Source organism: Pseudophryne corroboree, chromosome 1 (genome assembly GCF_028390025.1).
Source record: "Pseudophryne corroboree isolate aPseCor3 chromosome 1, aPseCor3.hap2, whole genome shotgun sequence".
Classification (NCBI taxonomy): domain Eukaryota; kingdom Metazoa; phylum Chordata; class Amphibia; order Anura; family Myobatrachidae; genus Pseudophryne; species Pseudophryne corroboree.
Genome location: NC_086444.1, coordinates 971,684,475 through 971,706,288, shown reverse-complemented (window position 1 = coordinate 971,706,288; position 21,814 = coordinate 971,684,475).

Below are 21,814 nucleotides of genomic sequence, written 5' to 3'. Positions count from 1 at the left end.
AGTAAACAGTTGAGGAATCAAAATGATAATCTGAAGTTAGTGATTCCTGATTTACCAGATAGTAATTGTCATGACATTGAACCTGGGGATTATGTAATGATACGGAATTTTCTACGCTCAGGTTGCCTTATTGACAGATGGGAAGGACCATACCAGGTCTTATTGACTAGCACTACAGCATTGAAGGTTGCTGAGAGAGAGACTTGGGTTCATTCGTCCCACTGTAAGAAGGTCGTTGATCCAGAGAAGTCCTGTGATAAGGAACAGACGGTAGAGGTTGTATCACTAGAGTGTCTGTTCCAGGAGGACTGAGGCGGCACCTGAGCATTGAAAATCACAAGACCAAAAGCAGTTGTCGATCCCCTGTTCCCTTTTATTGTTTTTCTCCAATTTCCCATCCCATCTCCCTCAATTATTTTTTTCCCCCTCTCATTTTTCTTCGTCTCCTCCTATAAGATGGACTTGCCCCAAGAGACTGTGATCCGGATTTTCCTGTTGACCATGATGTTGACCAGAGCAGTCTGTTCCGGCGAGAGTACCATGGAGGTCGAGAGAGGTTCTGGAATGGGTTCTGATGATAAAGATGGAGGCGTAGTTTTCCGAGAACAACATAATCAACAAGCAAAGGCGAGTATCAGAAAACGATCCGATAGCATTGACCATAGAAGGAATTGTGAAGGATTGTTAGCTGAAGAAAACTGTATCTGTAGGCTCTGTAACAATGTCATTGAGGATGGGTGCATTAAGAAATGCCAATCCAGTTTTAATATCCATATGGACCGGCATCCATTGAGTGACTATCACTCCTTAGTGGGTAATGTGTTAAACAAAACAGATTGTTGGGTATGCTCTCAAGTACCTCAGGGTCATAGCAAATCAGGGCTAGTACCATTTCCTTTAACGATAGAGGAGGTACTTGAGTTAAATGGTGGGAGACCGGTGGACCGGAGGTTTAATATCTCCAGCCCTCCTAGTTTGAAGCTCCACCAATACCATGTGGATAGGTCCCTATTATGTTTCAACATCTCCAATCCCCGAAAGCCGGGAAATTGGGAAGTGTCATGGAGTAACCACACCATGACCTTTTCGCATAGAGCAGATAGAATGCCTACAGATACAGAGCTTGTACGCCACATAGCCAGTAGAGGAAAATCTTTCCGGTATAGGTATACCTTAGGAAATAAGATTACTAGAGTTGGAGAGGTATCACCAGGATACTGTGCACATATCGTACAACCTGATACGTGTACTAAGCAGATGGAAGAATTAGGGTTAGGAGATTTCACATGGAAGGTGTGTAATATGGTTATGTCCTACTCCGTCCCATATGTTCTCCCCGATGATGCATATTTCATATGCGGGAGAAAGGCGTACAAGTGGCTTGCCCCAAACTCTGAAGGATTGTGTTATATTGGAAAAGTACTGCCTGAAGTAATGACTGTATCACATGACAAAATGAAAGACATACACCGTGGTGCCCAAGCTCCTTATACTCACACCCATTACGAGCACGTTGTTAAAAGGCACCTGATAGAGAAGACAGAGCATCCGGCCTCTGATCTGATAAGTGAATCCACCGGGATTCAATTCTTAATCGCGTTATATTTCACCCGCACCGCTAGAGGAGTGCTGAATTATAAATACATTTCTGCGCTCGCCAATTTGTTAGATAATATCACTGAAATGTATGATGACACGTTTAGGTATACTGGAAGAGAACTTCAGGCTTACAAAACAGAACTGGTACAGCATAGAATGGTTCTCAATTACCTCACAGCAGTGACAGGCGGATATTGTGTCACACTGGCAACACAATACGGCGTGAAATGTTGCACATATATTACGAATAGCACCGAGGATCCGGTCGAGGTCATAGACCAAAAGATGGACGATATTCTCCAATTGAAGTGGGAATTTCGCAGGAGACACAATCTCACTCTTGCTGCTGTAGGTAATGAGCTGACTGGTTGGGTGTCATGGTTGAACCCGCGAAATTGGTTTTCTGGTTTAGGAGACTGGGCTCAAGGAGTCATAATGGATGTTGGGAAGTTTCTCCTATGTATCTTAGGTGTTGTCATATCGATTGGATTGATATTTAGATGCGGTCAGGCTTTAATGAAGTGCAATCATCGTACTAGGGTAATGAGTTTAAGGAGTGAGGAAACTGTAATTAACCTGGATTTGATTTATGACCCAAATGTAGAAACAATGATGTGATGAAAATGCGATTTCTACGGTCCGTTTCTTTCACCTGTTTTTTTTTTCCGTTTCCTCCAAGGTAACAAGACCCACTTGGACGAGGAATTTGATGAGCCGATATACAGACAACAGAGGGATTAAAGAAGAAGTTTGACAACCTGATACACAGATTTTTGATGAACTATGCCATGGATCCCCAGTTTCCCTAGAAATTTTAAAATTACGCTAGCCCAACACTTTTGTAAATCTATGGACATTGACAGCTTTTGCTCGCACCTTATGGGCAAAAGCACAAAGAAGACTGCATTCAACAGACACCAAACAAGACCTCAATCGACGACTGTACATTTACCTGACATAGAATACCACTGCATTTACCGTAATTATGTCTTTTCTTCATTTCTACAACCCTCAGGTAATGACACACATAGTCGATAGGGAATACAGGCACAGATATCAGCAATCACATATCTCCCCCATTCATGTATCATCAACTAAAATGTGCTCCCCCATTTTGTTACCACCAAAGCCAAAAAGAGCTCGGTAAAGTTTGACAGCCCATCCACAGACCCGTACCACGGGATAAGAAGGAATTCACATGTATACTTCGCAATACCTCGAAGCTTGATTTAAAACACGTACGGCACGATGATACATGACCCCCAAGCACGGATTCATACACACATGCTTCTGCTATCTCACTAGGTCATACCCTTTTCCTACCATCTCCTCTCCTCCCTTACCCAACCATGTAAATGTATTAACCCCTAACATATATTTTTCTCTTTTTGAAATGTTTTCAGGAAGTGGCAGTTATTGTTGACTGCCAAAGGGTGGACTGTCAAAGTCAGAAAAATATCTCTATGCACACTACCATATTTGCACCTCACACAGGTCCGTGCTGCGCATGCGTACGCTCTCCCGTGTGTGCGCATACTCACAGTCGCGGGCACCCGCAGGCGCACGGTATGCGTATTTACGGTAGAGTTTATGTGATCGTAGCGTGCGACTCAATCGTTACATATTTTCAGTAATAATGTATTTTGTAGATCATGGTCCCTTTGATAGATTCTGAAAGTTTAGTTAACATAGCATGTTCCTGAACAGAGAGATCCCTCTTTGTATTGTACGAAGGGTCTAACAGGGGTCATACAGTAGTGTTTAGTATCCATCGGAAGAATATTTAATTAGAAATATTCCGGTGTTGGTTTGAAGCAGATCAATCGCTCGTGCGAATAGTTATGGACATAAGAAGTTTATGAACATTTACTTTATTTGCACTTTATTACCCATGCGGCGGGAAACCCAGTATCCCACCCACCTGAACAGTTGGAAACAGTCACAGCCCACCTGTATGAATCAACCTATGACCTTTTGTTATAGTGCGAAGTCGAATTCCTGTGTCCAATGAACAATAAGATTGTAGGGACCATTGAATTGCATTGTGTGTGGGGCATAAATAGGCAGGCCGACCATATCCAGTTCACTCTCTTCAACGGTTCTCATTGCTGATAATCGGGAGCTGGATATCGAGGCGCATGCGATCGTTTCCCCTTGTGCGTAAGTGTTTCTCCGCAACTATATTGATCTTCTTGTTATTGTGGGCCAATCTCTCTCAATTTCTCTCTCTCTCTCTCCTTCTCTTTCTCACTCATTTTCCCTTAAATTGTATTGTATTGTATTTCCTGTGTAGTTATCTGGTTAGGTAGTTTATGTTATATTGTAGTGTATGACTTGTATTGTGTTTAACTCTTTTGCAAGTATAGCATTCATAATATATATTTTAGGCGTTGGACCCTGAGCACGGTATCTGTGTGTTTCTTATAGTATTAAGTATTCTCAGAGCGTCGGTGACGCTCAAACAGCTTTTAAGGTAATAAGGTTATACTGTGTTGCATTTACTCTCTAACATTACACTAAGGTTTTACTGCACAATACACTGTTTATGGTTTAGATACAAAGGTTTAAATATAGTGAGCGTCAGCTCCGCTGGTGATCTCCTCGTGGTCCCGAGCGTTCGCTACGCTATAGCGAATCATTACTTTAGTTAACAGCCAATAACGTGCCTGCCTGTGATCTCTTGGCCGTGAGTGAACGTGACGCTTGAGCGTCTCGATCACGGCAAAGCGATTGTTACGCAACTAGCGTACCCTTACGGTACTTCATACGTAGATAGCGTACAGTGTTCTTAGACCTCATAAAGGGTATTATATACGATAAATATTTAGCTTTATCAAAATCCAGTGGTACTGCTGTATAAGTCCAGTCCAGTGGTACTGCCATATAAGTCCAGTGGTACTGCCATATACTGTTGCAAGAAAAAGTATGTGAACCCTTTGGAATGTTCTGGATTTGTGCATAGATTGGTCATAAAATGTGTTCTGATCCTCATCTTAGTCACAACAATAGACAAACATAGTCTGCTGAAACTAATACCACACAAACAATTATATGTTCTCATGTTGTTATTGAACACACCATGTAAACATTCACAGTGCAGGGTGGACAAAGTATGTGACCCCTTGGAATTGATAACTGGTTGACCCTCATTTGGCAGCAATAACCTCAACCAAACATTTCCTATAGTTGCATATCAGACCTGCACAATGGTCAGGGGAATTTTGGACCATTCCTCTTTACAAAACTGTTTCAGTTCAGCAATATTCTTGGGTCGTCTGGTGTGAATCGCTCTCTTGAGGTCATGCCACAGCATCTCAATCGGGTTGAGGTCAGGACTCTGACAGGGGCACTCCAGAAGGCGTATTTTCTTCTGTTGAAGCCATTCTGCTGTTGATCTACTTCTGTGCTTTGGGTCATTGTCCTGTTGCATCACTCATCTTCTGTTGAGCTTCAACTGGTGGACAGATGGCCTTAAGTTCTCCTGCAAAATGTCTTGATAAACTTGGCAATTCATTTTTTCGTCGATGATAGCAATCTGTCCAGGCCCAGAGGCAGCAAAGCATCCTCAAACCATGATGCCCCCTCCACCATGCTTCACAGTTTGGATGAGGTTTTGATGTTGGTGTGCTGTGCCTTTTTTCCTCCACACATAGTGTTGTGTGTTCCTCCCAAACAACTCAACTTTGGTTTCATCTGTCCACAGAATATTTTGCCAGTAGTGCTGTGAAACATTCAAGTGCTCTATTGCAAACTTCAAACGTGCAGCAATGGTTTTTTTTGGACAGCAGTGGCTTCCTCCGTGGTATCCTCCCATGAACTCCTTCTTGTTTAGTGTTTTACATATGGTAGATTGGTCAACAGAGATGTTAGCATGTGCCAGAGATTTCTGTAAGTCTTTAGCTGACACTCTAGAATTCTTCTTCACCTCATTGAGCATTCTGCGCTGTGCTCTTGTAGTCATCTTTACAGGATACCCACTCCTAGGGAGAGTAGCAACAGTGCTGAACTTTCTCCATTTATATACAATTTGTCTTACCATGGACTGATGAACATCAAGGCTTTTAGAAATACTTTTGTAACCCTCTCCAGCTTTATGCAAGTCAACAATTCTTGATCGTAGGTCTTTTGAGAGCTCTTTTCTGCGAGGCATGGTTCACATCAGGCAATGCTTCTTGAGAATATCAAACTCAAAACTGGTGTGTGTTTTTTATAGGGCAGGGCAGCTTTAACCAACACCTCCAATCTTGTCTCATTGATTGGACTCCAGGTTGGCTGACTCCTGACTCAAATTAGCTCTTGGAGAAGTCATTAGCCTAGGGGTTCACATACTTTGTCCACCCTGCACTGAAAATGTTTACATGGAGTGTTCAATAAAAACATGAGAACATATAATTGTTTGTGTGGTATTAGTTTCAGCAGACTGTGTCTATTGTTGTGACTAAGATGAAGATCAGAACACATTTTATGACCAATTTATGCACAAATCTGGGAAATTCCAAAAGGTTCACATACTTTTCTTGCAACTGAAATTGCAGTGATACTGCTGACTATGTCCAGTGGTACTGCTATATAAGTCCAGAGGTACTGCCATATAATTCCAGTGAATCTGCTGTATAAGTGCCGTAAAAGTCCAGTGGTACTGCCATATAAATCCAGTCCAGTGGTACTGCCGTATAAATTCAGTGATGCTGTCCTGTGCTGTATATTATTTACTCCAAATAAAGGGGTTATTAATAATTAATCCAAATAATTTTTACAGGGTTTGCCCTGTGTTGTGTAGAGGTACGCTCTTCTGTGCCGCATACTGTTATATAACTCCAGAAAAATAATTGAGAACAAAAATTTGGAGGATAAAACAGGGAAAAATCAAGAACCACTTCCTCCTAGTGCTGAAGATGCTGCCACTAGTCATGACATAGACAATGAAATGCCATCAACGTCGTCTGCCAACGCCGATGCCTAATGTAATAGTAGAGGGCATGTAAAATCCCAAAAGCCAAAGTTCAGTAAAATGACCCCAAAAAATAAATTTAAATAGTCTGCAGAGAAATGTAAACTTGCCAATATGCCATTTACGACACAGAGTGGCTAGGAACGGCTAAGGCCCTGGCATATGTTCATGACTAGTGGTTCAGCTTCACATGACGATGGAAGCCCTCATCCTCCCGCTAGAAAAATTATAAGAGTTAAGCTGGCAAAAGCACAGAAAAGAACTGTGGGTTCTAAGATGGTATCACAAATCCCCAAGGAGAGTCCAAGTGTGTCGGTGGTGGCGATGCCTGACCTTCCCAACACTGGACGGGAAGAGGTGGCTCCTTCTACCATTTGCATGCCCTCTGCAAGTGCTGGAAGTAGCACCAACAGTCCAGTTTCTGATATTCAAATTGAAGATGTCACTGTTGAAGTACACCAGGATGAGGATATGGGTGTTGCTGGCGCAGAGGAGGAAGTTGACGAGGAGGATTCTGATGGTGATGTAGTTTATTTAAATCAGGCACTGGGGGAGATAGTTGTTGTCCGTGGGGTGAATAAGACATTTGTCATGCCTGTGCAAAATACCAAAAAAGCCACCTCTTCGGTTTGGAATTATTTCTCCACAAATCTGGACAATAGGTGTCAAGCCGTGTGTTGCCTTTGTCAATCCGTAATAAGGAGGGGTAAGGTCGTTAACCACCTCAGAACATCCTCCCTTATACGTTAACTGCAGCGCATTCATCAGATGTCATTGTCAAGTTCAGAAACTTTGGGTAATAGCGTAAAGCAGTCCACTCACACCTAAATGATGTGGTTTTGTTTGCTTGAATATTATTTCTCTGTGAGGATGATGATGTAAACACTGAATGGGGGGGGGGGGGATCTGAGGATGAGGATGACATCTTGCCACTGTAGAGCCAGTTTGTGTATGGAGAGATTACTTGCCTCTTTTTTGGTGGGGGCCCAAACAAACCAATCATTTCAGTCACAGTCGTGTGGCAGACCCTGTTGCTGAAATGGTTTGCTAAAGTGTGCATGTCCTGTTTATACAACATAAGGGTGGGTGGGAGGGCCCAAGGACAATTCTATCTTGCACCTCTTTTTCTACCTTGCATTATGTGCTCTTTGGGGCCTAGTTTTTAAAAGTGCCATTCTGTCTGACACTGCAGTGCCACTCCTAGATGAAAGAAATAGGGGTGTATCTGCACACACACAATTAACCAAAAATAATTTTTTTGGAACCAAAGTTCCTCAAGAAACCCCTATGAATTATTGGTAATTACCATTTATCTTGGGGGTGCTACCAACTACAGCTAGAATGAATACCAGCAAAAGAAGAAAAAAAGGGCTGTATTATCGGTGCACACAGGGAGGGGTGGTTTGGTTATCACCTCTCCATAAAACAACTTTTATTGTATACAAAAGTTAAGTTTTATGGAGAGGTGATAACCAAACCACCCCTCCCTGTGTGCACCGATAATACAGCCCTTTTTTTCTTCTTTTGCTGCCACTCCTAGATGAGCCAGGTGTTTGTGACGACCACTTGGGTCGCTTAGCTTGGTCATCCAGCTATCTCATTGCACCTCTTTTTCTTCTTTGCATGATGTGCTCATTGTTTTTAAAAGTCCCATCCTGTCTGACACTGCAGGGCCTCTCCTAGATGTGCCAGGTGTGCCGCCCACTTGGGTCGCTTAGCTTAGTCATCCAGATACCTCATTGCACCTCTTTTACTTCTTTGCATTATGTGCTCTTTTGGGCCTAGTTTTTAAAAGTGCCATCCTGTCTGATACTACAGTGCCTTCTCTTAGATGGGCCAGGTGTTTGTGCCGCCCACTTCTATCACTTAGCTTAGTCATCCAGCCACCTCGGTACAACCTTTTGGCCTAAAAACAATATTGTGAGGTGTGAGGTGTTCAGAATATACTGGAAATGAGTGGAAATGAATGTTATTGAGGTTAATAATACCATAGGATCAATATTACCCCCAATTCTGTGATTTTAGCTTTTTTTATGTTTTGTTTTAAATCATCCAGAGCCAAAACCAAAACCCAAAAGGGTGGTTTTGGCAAAACCAATCCAGATCCAAAACACGAGCGGGGATCCAGATCCAAAACCAAAACACAAAACCCGAAAAGTGTCCGCCGCACATCTCTTTTTATTTCTTGTTCTTCTTCCCTTCTCAGGCTCACAAAAATGTACAACTTTGCATAACAGCAGGACCTAATGATGAAGTATATGGCAGTAAGAAGGAAAGTAAGACATTTAAAGATTATAAAGTGTTCCCTTTTTTCTTCTATATCATGTGCTGATATTGGAGGTAATTCAGAGTTGATCGCAGCAGCAAATTTGTTAGCAGTCGAGCAGAACATTGGGGGTAATTCCGAGTTGATCGCAGCAGGATTTTTGTTAGCAATTGGGCAAAACCATGTGCACTGCAGGGGAGGCAGATATAACATGTGCAGAGAGAGTTAGATTTGGGTGGGGTGTGTTCAATCTGCAATCTAATTTGCAGTGTAAAAATAAAGCAGCCAGTATTTACCCTGCACAGAAACAAAATAACTAGTGATGTGCACCGAAAATTTTTCGGGTTTTGTGTTTTTGTTTTGGATTCGGTTCCGCGGCCGTGTTTTGGATTCGGAAGCGTTTTGGCAAAACCTCCCTGAAAATTTTTTGTTGGATTCGGGTGTTTTTTTTACAAAAAACCCTCAAAAACAGCTTAAATCATAGAATTTGGGGGTCATTTTGATCCCATAGTATTATTAACCTCAATAATCATAATTTCCACTCATTTTCAGTCTATTCTGAACACCTCACACCTCACAATATTATTTTTAGTCCTAAAATTTGCACCAAGGTTGCTGGATGACTAAGCTAAGCGACCCAAGTGGCCGACACAAACACCTAGCCCATCTAGGAGTGGCACTGCAGTGTCAGACAGGATGGCACTTCAAAAAAATAGTCCCCAAACAGCACATGATGCAAAGAAAAAAAGAGGCGCAATGAGGTAGCTGTGTGACTAAGCTAAGCGACACAAGTGGCCGACACAAACAACTGGCCCATCTAGGAGTGGCACTGCAGTGTCAGACAGGATGGCACTTCAAAAAATAGTTCCCAAACAGCACATTATGCAAAGAAAAAAAGAGGCGCAATGAGGTAGCTGTGTGACTAAGCTAAGCGACACAAGTGGCCGACACAAACACCTGGCCCATCTAGGAGTGGCACTGCAGTGTCAGACAGGATGGCACTTCAAAAAAATAGTCCCCAAACAGCACATGATGCAAAGAAAAAAAGAGGCACAATGAGGTAGCTGTGTGACTAAGCTAAGCGACACAAGTGGTCAACACAAACACCTGGCCCATCTAGGAGTGGCACTGCAGTGTCAGACAGGATGGCACTTCAAAAAGTAGTTCCCAAACAGCACATGATGCAAAGAAAAAAAGAGGCGCAATGAGGTAGCTGTGAGACTAAGCTAAGCGACACAAGTGGCCGACACAAACACCTGGCCCATCTAGGTGTGGCACTGCAGTGTCAGACAGGATGGCACTTCAAAAAAATAGTCCTAAAACAGCACATGATGCAAAGAAAAAAAGAGGTGCAATGAGGTAGCTGTGTGACTAAGCTAAGCGACCCAAGTGGCCGACACAAACACCTGGCCCATCTAGGAGTGGCACTGCAGTGTCAGACAGGATGGCACTTCAAAAAAATAGTCCCCAAACGGCACATGATGCAAAGAAAACAGAGGCACAATGAGGTAGCTGTGTGACTAAGCTAAGTGACACAAGTGGTCAACACAAACACCTGGCCCATCTAGGAGTGGCACTGCAGTGTCAGACAGGATGGCACTTCAAAAAATAGTTCCCAAACAGCACATGATGCAAAGAAAAAAAGAGGCGCAATGAGGTAGCTGTGTGACTAAGCTAAGCGACACAAGTGGCCGACACAAACACTTGGCCCATCTAGGAGTGGCACTGCAGTGTCAGACAGGATGGCACTTCAAAAAAATAGTCCCAAAACAGCACATGATGCAAAGAAAAAAAGAGGTGCAATGAGGTAGCTATGTGACTAAGCTAAGCGACACAAGTGGCCGACACAAACACCTGGCCCATCTAGGAGTGGCACTGCAGTGTCAGACAGGATGGCACTTCAAAAAAATAGTCCCCAAACAGCACATGATGCAAAGAAAAAAAGAGGCGCAATGAGGTAGCTGTGTGACTAAGCTAAGCGACCCAAGAGGCCGACACAAACACCTGGCCCATCTAGGAGTGGCACTGCAGTGTCAGACAGGATGGCAGATTTAAAAAATAGTCCCCAAACAGCACATGATGCAAAGAAAAATAGAGGTGCACCAAGGTTGCTGGATGGCTAAGCTAAGCGACACAAGTGGCCGACACAAACACCTGGCCCATCTAGGAGTGGCACTGCAGTGTCAGACAGGATGGTACTTCAAAAAATAGTCTCCAAACAGCACATGATGCAAAGAAAAATGAAAGAAAAAAGAGGTGCAAGATGGGATTGTCCTTGGGCCCTCCCTCCCACTAGGATATACACACTTTAACAAACCCATCATTTCAGCGACAGGGTCTGCCACACGACTGTGACTGAAATGACTGGTTGGTTTGGGCCCCCACCAAAAAAAGAAGCAATCAATCTCTCCTTGCACAAACTGGCTCTACAGAGGCAGGATGTCCACCTCCTCCTCTTCCTCCGATTCCTCACCCCTTTCACTGTGTACATCCCCCTCCTCACATATTATTAATTCGTCCCCACTGGAATCCACCATCTCAGGTCCCTGTGTACTTTCTGGAGGCAATTGCCTGGTGAATGTCTCCACGGAGGAATTGATTATAATTCATTTTGATGACATCATCTTCTCCACATTTACTGGATAGTACACTTGACGACACAGAGGTAGGTAGAGCAGTGGCCTTCTGTACCGTACTGCTATATATTATATACTGGTGGTCAGCAAACTGTGCAAAACTGAAATGCACCACAGGTATGGATGGATAGTATACTTGACGACACAGAGGTAGGTAGAGCAGTGGCCTACTGTACCGTACTGCTATATATATTATATACTTGTGGTCAGCAAACTGTGCAAAACTGAAATGCAACACAGGTATGGATGGATAGTATACATGACGACACAGAGGTAGGTAGAGCAGTGGCCTACTGTACCGTATTGCTATATATTATATAATGGGAGTAAGGAAACTGTGCAAAATTGAAATGCACCACAGGTATGGATGGATAGTTTACTTGACGACACAGAGGTAGGTAGAGAAGTGGCCTACTGTACCGTACTGCTATATATTATATACTAGTGGTCAGCAAACTGTGCAAAACTGAAATGCACCACAGGTATGGATGGATAGTATACTTGACGACACAGAGGTAGGTAGAGCAGTGGCCTACTGTACCGTACTGCTATATATTATATACTGGTGGTCAGCAAACTGTGCAAAACTGAAATGCACCACAGGTATGGATGGATAGTATACTTGACGACACAGAGGTAGGTAGAGCAGTGGCCTACTGTACCGTACTGCTATATATTATATACTGGTGGTAAGCAAACTGTGCAAAACTTAAATGCACCACAGGTATGGATGGATAGTATACTTGATGACACAGAGGTAGGTAGAGCAGTGGCTTTCTGTACCATACTGCTATATATTATATACTGGTGGTCAGCAAACTGCAAAACTGAAATGCACCACAGGTATGGATGGATAGTATACTTGACAACACAGAGGTAGGTAGAGCAGTGGCCTACTGTACCGTACTGCAATATATTATATACTGGTGGTCAGCAAACTGTGCAAAACTGAAATGCACCACAGGTATGGATGGATAGTATACTTGACGACACAGAAGTAGGCAGAGCAGTGGCCTACTGTACCGTACTGCTATATATTATATACTGGTGGTCAGCAAACTGTGCAAAACTGAAATGCACCACAGGTATGGATGTATAGTATACTTGACGACACAGAGGTAGGTAGAGCAGTGGACTACTGTACCGTACCTCTATATATATAGTTATACTGGTGGTCAGCAAAATTCTGCACTGTCCTCCTATTATATACTACAATGCAGCACAGATATGGAGCATTTTTCAGGCAGAGAACGTATAATACTGGTGGTCACTGGTCAGCAAAACTCTGCACTGTCCTCCTACTATATAATACTGCTGGTCCCCAGTCCCCACAATAAAGCAATTAGCACACTGAGCACAGATATTTGCAGCACACTGAGCACAGATATGGAGCGTTTTTCAGGCAGAGAACGTAGATATTTGCACTTGCAGCACCTGAGCACATATATTTGCAGCACACTGAGCACAAATATTTGCAGCACACTGAGCACAGATATTTGCAGCTCACTGAACATAGAAACTGAGAGGATGCCAGCCACGTCCTCTCACGATCATCTCCAATGCACAAGTGAAAAATGGCGGCGACGCGCGTCTCCTTATATAGAATATGAATCTCGCGAGAATCCGACCGCGGAATGATGACGTTCGGGCGTGCTCGGGTTAACCGAGCAAGGCGGGAGGATCCGAGTTGCTCGGACCCGTGCAAAAAAAGGTGAAGTTCGGGCGGGTTCGGATCCCGAGGATCCGAACCCGCTCATCACTAAAAATAACCCACCCAAATCTTACTCTCTCTACACATGTTATATCTGCCTCCCCTGCAGTGCACATGGTTTTGCCCAATTGCTATCAAAAATCCTGCTGCGATCAACTTGGAATTACCAAGCATGTGCACTGCAGGGGAGGCAGATATAACATGTGCAGAGAGAGTTAGATTTGGGTGGGGTGTGTTCAATCTGCAATCTAATTTGCAGTGTAAAAATAAAGCAGCCAGTATTTACCCTGCACAGAAACAAAATAACTAGTGATGTGCACCGGAAATTTTTCGGGTTTTGTGTTTTCGTTTTGGATTCGGTTCCGCGGCCGTGTTTTGGATTCGGACGCGTTTTGGCAAAACCTCCATGAAAATTTTTTGTCGGATTCGGGTGGGGTTTTTTTTACAAAAAACCCTCAAAAACAGCTTAAATCATAGAATTTGGGGGTCATTTTGATCCCATAGTATTATTAACCTCAATAATCATAATTTCCACTCATTTTCAGTCTATTCTGAACACCTCACACCTCACAATATTATTTTTAGTCCTAAAATTTGCACCGAGGTCGCTGGATGACTAAGCTAAGCGACCCAAGTGGCCGACACAAACACCTGGCCCATCTAGGAGTGGCACTGCAGTGTCAGACAGGATGGCACTTCAAAAAAATAGTCCCCAAACAGCACATGATGCAAAGAAAAATAGAGGCGCAATGAGGTAGCTGTGTGACTAAGCTAAGCGACACAAGTGGCCGACACAAACACTTGGCCCATCTAGGAGTGGCACTGCAGTGTCAGACAGGATGGCACTTCAAAAAATAGTTCCCAAACAGCACATGATGCAAAGAAAAAAAGAGGCGCAATGAGGTAGCTGTGTGACTAAGCTAAGCGACACAAGTGGCCGACACAAACACCTGGCCCATCTAGGAGTGGCACTGCAGTGTCAGACAGGATGGCACTTCAAAAAAATAGTCCCAAAACAGCACATGATGCAAAGAAAAAAAGAGGTGCAATGAGGTAGCTGTGTGACTAAGCTAAGCGACACAAGTGGCCGACACAAACACCTGGCCCATCTAGGAGTGGCACTGCAGTGTCAGACAGGATGGCACTTCAAAAAAATAGTCCCAAAACAGCACATGATGCAAAGAAAAAAAGAGGTGCAATGAGGTAGCTGTGTGACTAAGCTAAGCGACACAAGTGGCCGACACAAACACCTGGCCCATCTAGGAGTGGCACTGCAGTGTCAGACAGGATGGCACTTCAAAAAAAATAGTCCCAAAACAGCACATGATGCAAAGAAAAAAAGAGGTGCAATGAGGTAGCTGTGTGACTAAGCTAAGCGACACAAGTGGCCGACACAAACACCTGGCCCATCTAGGAGTGGCACTGCAGTGTCAGACAGGATGGCACTTCAAAAAAATAGTCCCCAAACAGCACATGATGCAAAGAAAAAAAGAGGCGCAATGAGGTAGCTGTGTGACTAAGCTAAGCGACCCAAGATGCCGACACAAACACCTGGCCCATCTAGGAGTGGCACTGCAGTGTCAGACAGGATGGCAGATTTTAAAAATAGTCTCCAAACAGCACATGATGCAAAGAAAAATGAAAGAAAAAAGAGGTGCAAGATGGGATTGTCCTTGGGCCCTCCCTCCCACCAGGATATACACACTTTAACAAACCCATCATTTCAGCGACATGGGTCTGCCACACGACTGTGACTGAAATGACTGGTTGGTTTGGGCCCCACCAAAAAAAGAAGCAATCAATCTCTCCTTGCACAAACTGGCTCTACAGAGTCCACCTCCTCCTCTTCCTCCGATTCCTCACCCCTTTCACTGTGTACATCCCCCTCCTCACAGATTATTAATTCGTCCCCACTGGAATCCACCATCTCAGGTCCCTGTGTACTTTCAGGAGGCAATTGCCTGGCGAATGTCTCCACGGAGGAATTGATTATAATTCATTTTGATGACATCATCTTCTCCACATTTACTGGATAGTACACTTGACGACACAGAGGTAGGTAGAGCAGTGGCCTTCTGTACCGTACTGCTATATATATTATATACTGGTGGTCAGCAAACTGTGCAAAACTGAAATGCACCACAGGTATGGATGGAAAGTATACTTGACGACACAGAGGTAGGTAGAGAAGTGGCCTACTGTACCGTATTGCTATATATTATATAATGGGGGTCAGGAAACTGTGCAAAACTGAAATGCACCACAGGTATGGATGGATAGTTTACTTGACGACACAGAGGTAGGTAGAAAAGTGGCCTTCTGTACCGTACTACTATATATTATATACTAGTGGTCAGCAAACTGTGCAAAACTGAAATGCACCACAGGTATGGATGGATAGTATACTTGACGACACAGAGGTAGGTAGAGCAGTGGCCTACTGTACCGTACTGCTATATATTATATACTGGTGGTCAGCAAACTGTGCAAAACTGAAATGCACCACAGGTATGGATGGATAGTATACTTGACGACACAGAGGTAGGTAGAGCAGTGGCCTACTGTACCGTACTGCTATATATTATATACTGGTGGTAAGCAAACTGTGCAAAACTTAAATGCACCACAGGTATGGATGGATAGTATACTTGATGACACAGAGGTAGGTAGAGCAGTGGCTTTCTGTACCATACTGCTATATATTATATACTGGTGGTCAGCAAACTGTGCAAAACTGAAATGCACCACAGGTATGGATGGATAGTATACTTGACGACACAGAAGTAGGCAGAGCAGTGGACTACTGTACAGTACTGCTATATATTATATACTGGTGGTCAGCAAACTGTGCAAAACTGAAATGCACCACAGGTATGGATGGATAGTATACTTGACGACACAGAGGTAGGTAGAGCAGTGGACTACTGTACCGTACTGCTATATATATAGTTATACTGGTGGTCAGCAAAATTCTGCACTGTCCTCCTACTATATACTACAATGCAGCACAGATATGGAGCGTTTTTCAGGCAGAGAACGTATAATACTGGTGGTCACTGGTCAGCAAAACTCTGCACTGTCCTCCTACTATATAATACTGCTGGTCCCCAGTCCCCACAATAAAGCAATTAGCACACTGAGCACAGATATTTGCAGCACACTGAGCACAGATATGGAGCGTTTTTCAGGCAGAGAACATAGATATTTGCACTTGCAGAACCTGAGCACATATATTTGCAGCACACTGAGCACAGATATTTGCAGCACACTGAGCACAGATATTTGCAGCCCACTGAACATAGAAACTGAGAGGATGCCAGCCACGTCCTCTCATGATCATCTCCAATGCACAAGTGAAAAATGGCGGCGACGCGCGTCTCCTTATATAGAATACGAATCTCGCGAGAATCCGACCGCGGAATGATGACGTTCGGGCGTGCTCGGGTTAACCGAGCAAGGCGGGAGGATCCGAGTTGCTCGGACCCGTGCAAAAAAAGGTGAAGTTCGGGCGGGTTCGGATCCCGAGGATCCGAACCCGCTCATCACTAAAAATAACCCACCCAAATCTTACTCTCTCTACACATGTTATATCTGCCTCCCCTGCAGTGCACATGGTTTTGCCCAATTGCTATCAAAAATCCTGCTGCGATCAACTTGGAATTACCAAGCATGTGCACTGCAGGGGAGGCAGATATAACATGTGCAGAGAGAGTTAGATTTGGGTGGGGTGTGTTCAATCTGCAATCTAATTTGCAGTGTAAAAATAAAGCAGCCAGTATTTACTGTACCCTGCACAGAAACAAAATAACTAGTGATGTGCACCGGAAATTTTTCGGGTTTTGTGTTTTCGTTTTGGATTCGGTTCCGCGGCCGTGTTTTGGATTCGGACGCGTTTTGGCAAAACCTCCCTGAAAATTTTTTGTCGGATTCGGGTGGTTTTTTTTTTACAAAAAACCCTCAAAAACAGCTTAAATCATAGAATTTGGGGGTCATTTTGATCCCATAGTATTATTAACCTCAATAATCACAATTTCCACACATTTTCAGTCTATTCTGAACACCTCACACCTCACAATATTATTTTTAGTCCTAAAATATGCACCGAGGTCGCTGGATGACTAAGCTAAGCGACCCAAGTGGTCGACACAAACACCTGGCCCATCTAGGAGTGGCACTGCAGTGTCAGACAGGATGGCACTTCAAAAAAATAGTCCCCAAACAGCACATGATGCAAAGAAAAAAAGAGGCGCAATGAGGTAGCTGTGTGACTAAGCTAAGCGACACAAGTGGCCGACACAAACACCTGGCCCATCTAGGAGTGGCACTGCAGTGTCAGACAGGATGGCACTTCAAAAAATAGTTCCCAAACAGCACATGATGCAAAGAAAAAAAGAGGCGCAATGAGGTAGCTGTGTGACTAAGCTAAGTGACACAAGTGGTCAACACAAACACCTGGCCCATCTAGGAGTGGCACTGCAGTGTCAGACAGGATGGCACTTCAAAAAATAGTTCCCAAACAGCACATGATGCAAAGAAAAAAAGAGGCGCAATGAGGTAGCTGTGTGACTAAGCTAAGCGACACAAGTGGCCAACACAAACACTTGGCCCATCTAGGAGTGGCACTGCAGTGTCAGACAGGATGGCACTTCAAAAAAATAGTCCCCAAACAGCACATGATGCAAAGAAAAAAAGAGGTGCAATGAGGTAGCTATGTGACTAAGCTAAGCGACACAAATGGCCGACACAAACACCTGGCCCATCTAGGAGTGGCACTGCAGTGTCAGACAGGATGGCACTTCAAAAAAATAGTCCCCAAACAGCACATGATGCAAAGAAAAAAAGAGGCGCAATGAGGTAACTGTGTGACTAAGCTAAGCGACCCAAGAGGCCGACACAAACACCTGGCCCATCTAGGAGTGGCACTGCAGTGTCAGACAGGATCGCAGATTTAAAAAATAGTCCCCAAACAGCACATGATGCAAAGAAAAATAGAGGTGCACCAAGGTTGCTGGATGGCTAAGCTAAGCGACACAAGTAGCCGACACAAACACCTTGCCCATCTAGGAGTGGCACTGCAGTGTCAGACAGGATAGCACTTCAAAAAATAGTCTCCAAACAGCACATGATGCAAAGAAAAATGAAAGAAAAAAGAGGTGCAAGATGGGATTGTCCTTGGGCCCTCCCTCCCACCAGGATATACACACTTTAACAAACCCATCATTTCAGCGACAGGGTCTGCCACACGACTGTGACTGAAATGACTGGTTGGTTTGGGCCCCCACCAAAAAAAGAAGCAATCAATCTCTCCTTGCACAAACTGGCTCTACAGAGTCCACCTCCTCCTCTTCCTCCGATTCCTCACCCCTTTCACTGTGTACATCCCCCTCCTCACAGATTATTAATTCGTCCCCACTGGAATCCACCATCTCAGGTCCCTGTGTACTTTCAGGAGGCAATTGCCTGGTGAATGTCTCCACGGAGGAATTGATTATAATTCATTTTGATGACATCATCTTCTCCACATTTACTGGATAGTACACTTGACGACACAGAGGTAGGTAGAGCAGTGGCCTTCTGTACCGTACTGCTATATATTATATACTGGTGGTCAGCAAACTGTGCAAAACTGAAATGCACCACATGTATGGATGGATAGTATACTTGACGACACAGAGGTAGGTAGAGCAGTGGCCTACAGTACCGTACTGCTATATATATTATATATTGGTGGTAAGCAAACTGTGCAAAACTGAAATGCACCACAGGTATGGATGGATAGTATACTTGACGACACAGAGGTAGGTAGAGCAGTGGCCTACTGTACCATATTGCTATATATTATATAATGGGGGTTAGCAAACTGTGCAAAACTGAAATGCACCACAGGTATGGATGGATAGTTTACTTGACGACACAGAGGTAGGTAGAGAAGTGGCCTTCTGTACCATACTGCTATATATTATATACTAGTGAATAGAAGAAGGGCAAGTCGCACTCACGTTTATATCCTCAATACAGCAGCTGGGGTGTCATCCATGGATTCCCTCCAGAGAATCCAATTAAAGAGAAAAGCAAATGGAGCACTCACCAGTCTTTGCATAGGTGTAGATATCAAATTTGAAATTTTATTTCTCCAGACAGCATAGATAGCACAGCATGACTGTTTGCTACAGTCCAATAACTTTGAAAAAAGCCCAAGCCCAAACGTTTTCGGCCATATCCAGACCGTCATCAGGGGACACAGGAAACATCAGAGAGCTGTCACTTCATATTTAGCACATCAGCAGCCTAACTGACCATGCCTCACCGGCTCCCTAAATACCCATTATTCAAAAAACGCGCCAAAATTGTGTCATTATGTGGGCGGAGTCAGCCCAGTATATTCGTAATTATACATATGAACAACCCAATATTAATATAAATAGATATTAATGCAGATCACCCATTTCATATTAGTATCAACAATCCACAACCAGAGTCTCAATATTATAAAAATACCTGAGCAAAGATCGTAATGGTTGCATAGCAACCACTACCCAGCCGCCCCATCTCTGTCAGCCGCCAATCGGGACCTAAACGGAAGTGACGTATCGGACTGGTCGCCTAGCAACCTTCCGAGCGTCACTCCACAGATGACATGATGCTGACAACCGCCGGAACGGAAATGACGTCTCGGACTGGTTGCCAAGCAACCTCCCGGGCGTCACACCACGGCCAATAGATGACATTCTAAATCACTGGTTGCCGGGTGACCCTCCGAGCGGCTCACCGCATATATTACCTATGGTTGCCATGCAACCAGGCATAGACAGGCGGAACTACAATCGCCTGCTGACAGGGAAAACCACTTTGTATAAGGACATATTTAAAACAATATGGGACAGAAATTATATATATATATATATATATATATATATATAAAAGGGAATCCAAATACTAATTTTATGGATTTTTTTGGATGATCAATAGGGTTGTTCAACTAAACAAAGATGTGGGCAATAAGGAGCCAATGAGGTGTGGGTAATACTCTATCATGACAAACACCAACATACAACATGAATACATAAACATGAGTACATATATGCATGCGTCTAAAACACATGCATATATGAACATCAATTAAAAGTGTATTTAATTAACACTTTTCAGTGCACTGGTCTAAAGGGCAAAAGCCCCTCTTCTTTATCTAAGGAAAATCCCAAGGTGATTATTCTCATTTAGTCCATTGGGAGCTAGAGTTCCCAATCTAAAAATCCATCTTGCCTCCAATTTTCTCAATATAAGGGCACGGTCTCCGCCCCTCTCGGGTTCCGGGACCCAATCAATTATACGACACCTAAGTGCTGAGCCCTGATGTCCCGCTTTTAAGAAGTGCTGTGCCACCGGTTTATCAGATGAACCAGATATAATTGCCTGGTGGATCGAGCTCCTGTGGTTTGCCATTCGTTCTCTGAAGGTGCAGGTCGTCATCCCAACGTATGCCAGGCCACATGGGCATAAAAGCATATAGACTACATGGTTTAACCTGCAGTGAAGCTTATATCTGATGTTAATCACTTTTCCAGTGTGAGGGTGTGGAAAAGAAGTGCCTGGCAGCAGCGAGCGGCACGTCACACAACCAACGCATCTGAAGCAACCTGGCCTCTGAGAGTGCAGCCATGTACTGCTTTCCTTGGCATTAAGACGTCGGGCAGGTTGCATAAGGATCTGCTTCAGGTTTCTACCACGTCTATAAGCCATCATTGGTGGATTCTCCAGAGTACCCTTAAACTTCGGGTCAGATCTAATTAATGGCCAATGCTTTTTCAAGGTTTTGGAGATAACCGGAGACATATCATCATATTGTGTCACAAATATCATCCGGCTCTGTCCCTGGTTACGTTTCTGATGTACCTTACGTTTTGCCTTAATGAGACAGCTCTCCACTGTGGTCTTTGTATATCCCCTTTCGAGGAAACGTTCTTTCATCTCTCTGATTTGAACTTCTGCGGTATCAGGGTTAGTGTTGTTCCGTAAGACCCTCATAAATTGGGAAATAGGGAGGCTTGATTTAAGAGAGGGCGGGTGTTTACTGGTCGCATGCAGGAAGGTGTTTCTATCGGTTTCTTTCCTATACAATGTAGAACCCAGTTCCATTCCATTCCGGAATATAGTCACATCCAAAAAATTGATGGAGTCATACTCACAAACCCCAGTAAAACGAACCGTGGACTCTAAATTGTTAAGTTCATTCAACATAGAATGAAATTCCTCCCTGGTGCCACTCCACAGCAGAAATATGTCATCTATAAATCTCTTGTAATAGGCGATCTTATTGCCAAATTTAGGGTAGATGTTTTTAGACTCATAATCATGCATGAAAATACCAGCATACATCGGGGCCACATTAGACCCCATCGCGGTCCCCGAGCATTGGAGGTAATAATTACCCTGATAAGTGAAATGGTTATATATCAAAATTAACTCAAGTAGCTCCAAAATAAATTCACATGGAAGATGCATGTCACCATGTATGATCATCAATTTTCTAACTGCCTCAATCCCTTCTATATGGGGAATGATAGTATATAAAGATGAAACATCCATGGTTACAAATAGCATATTTTCACTAAGATCTCTAAACGCAAGAATGTTGTCCAAGAAGTCGCTCG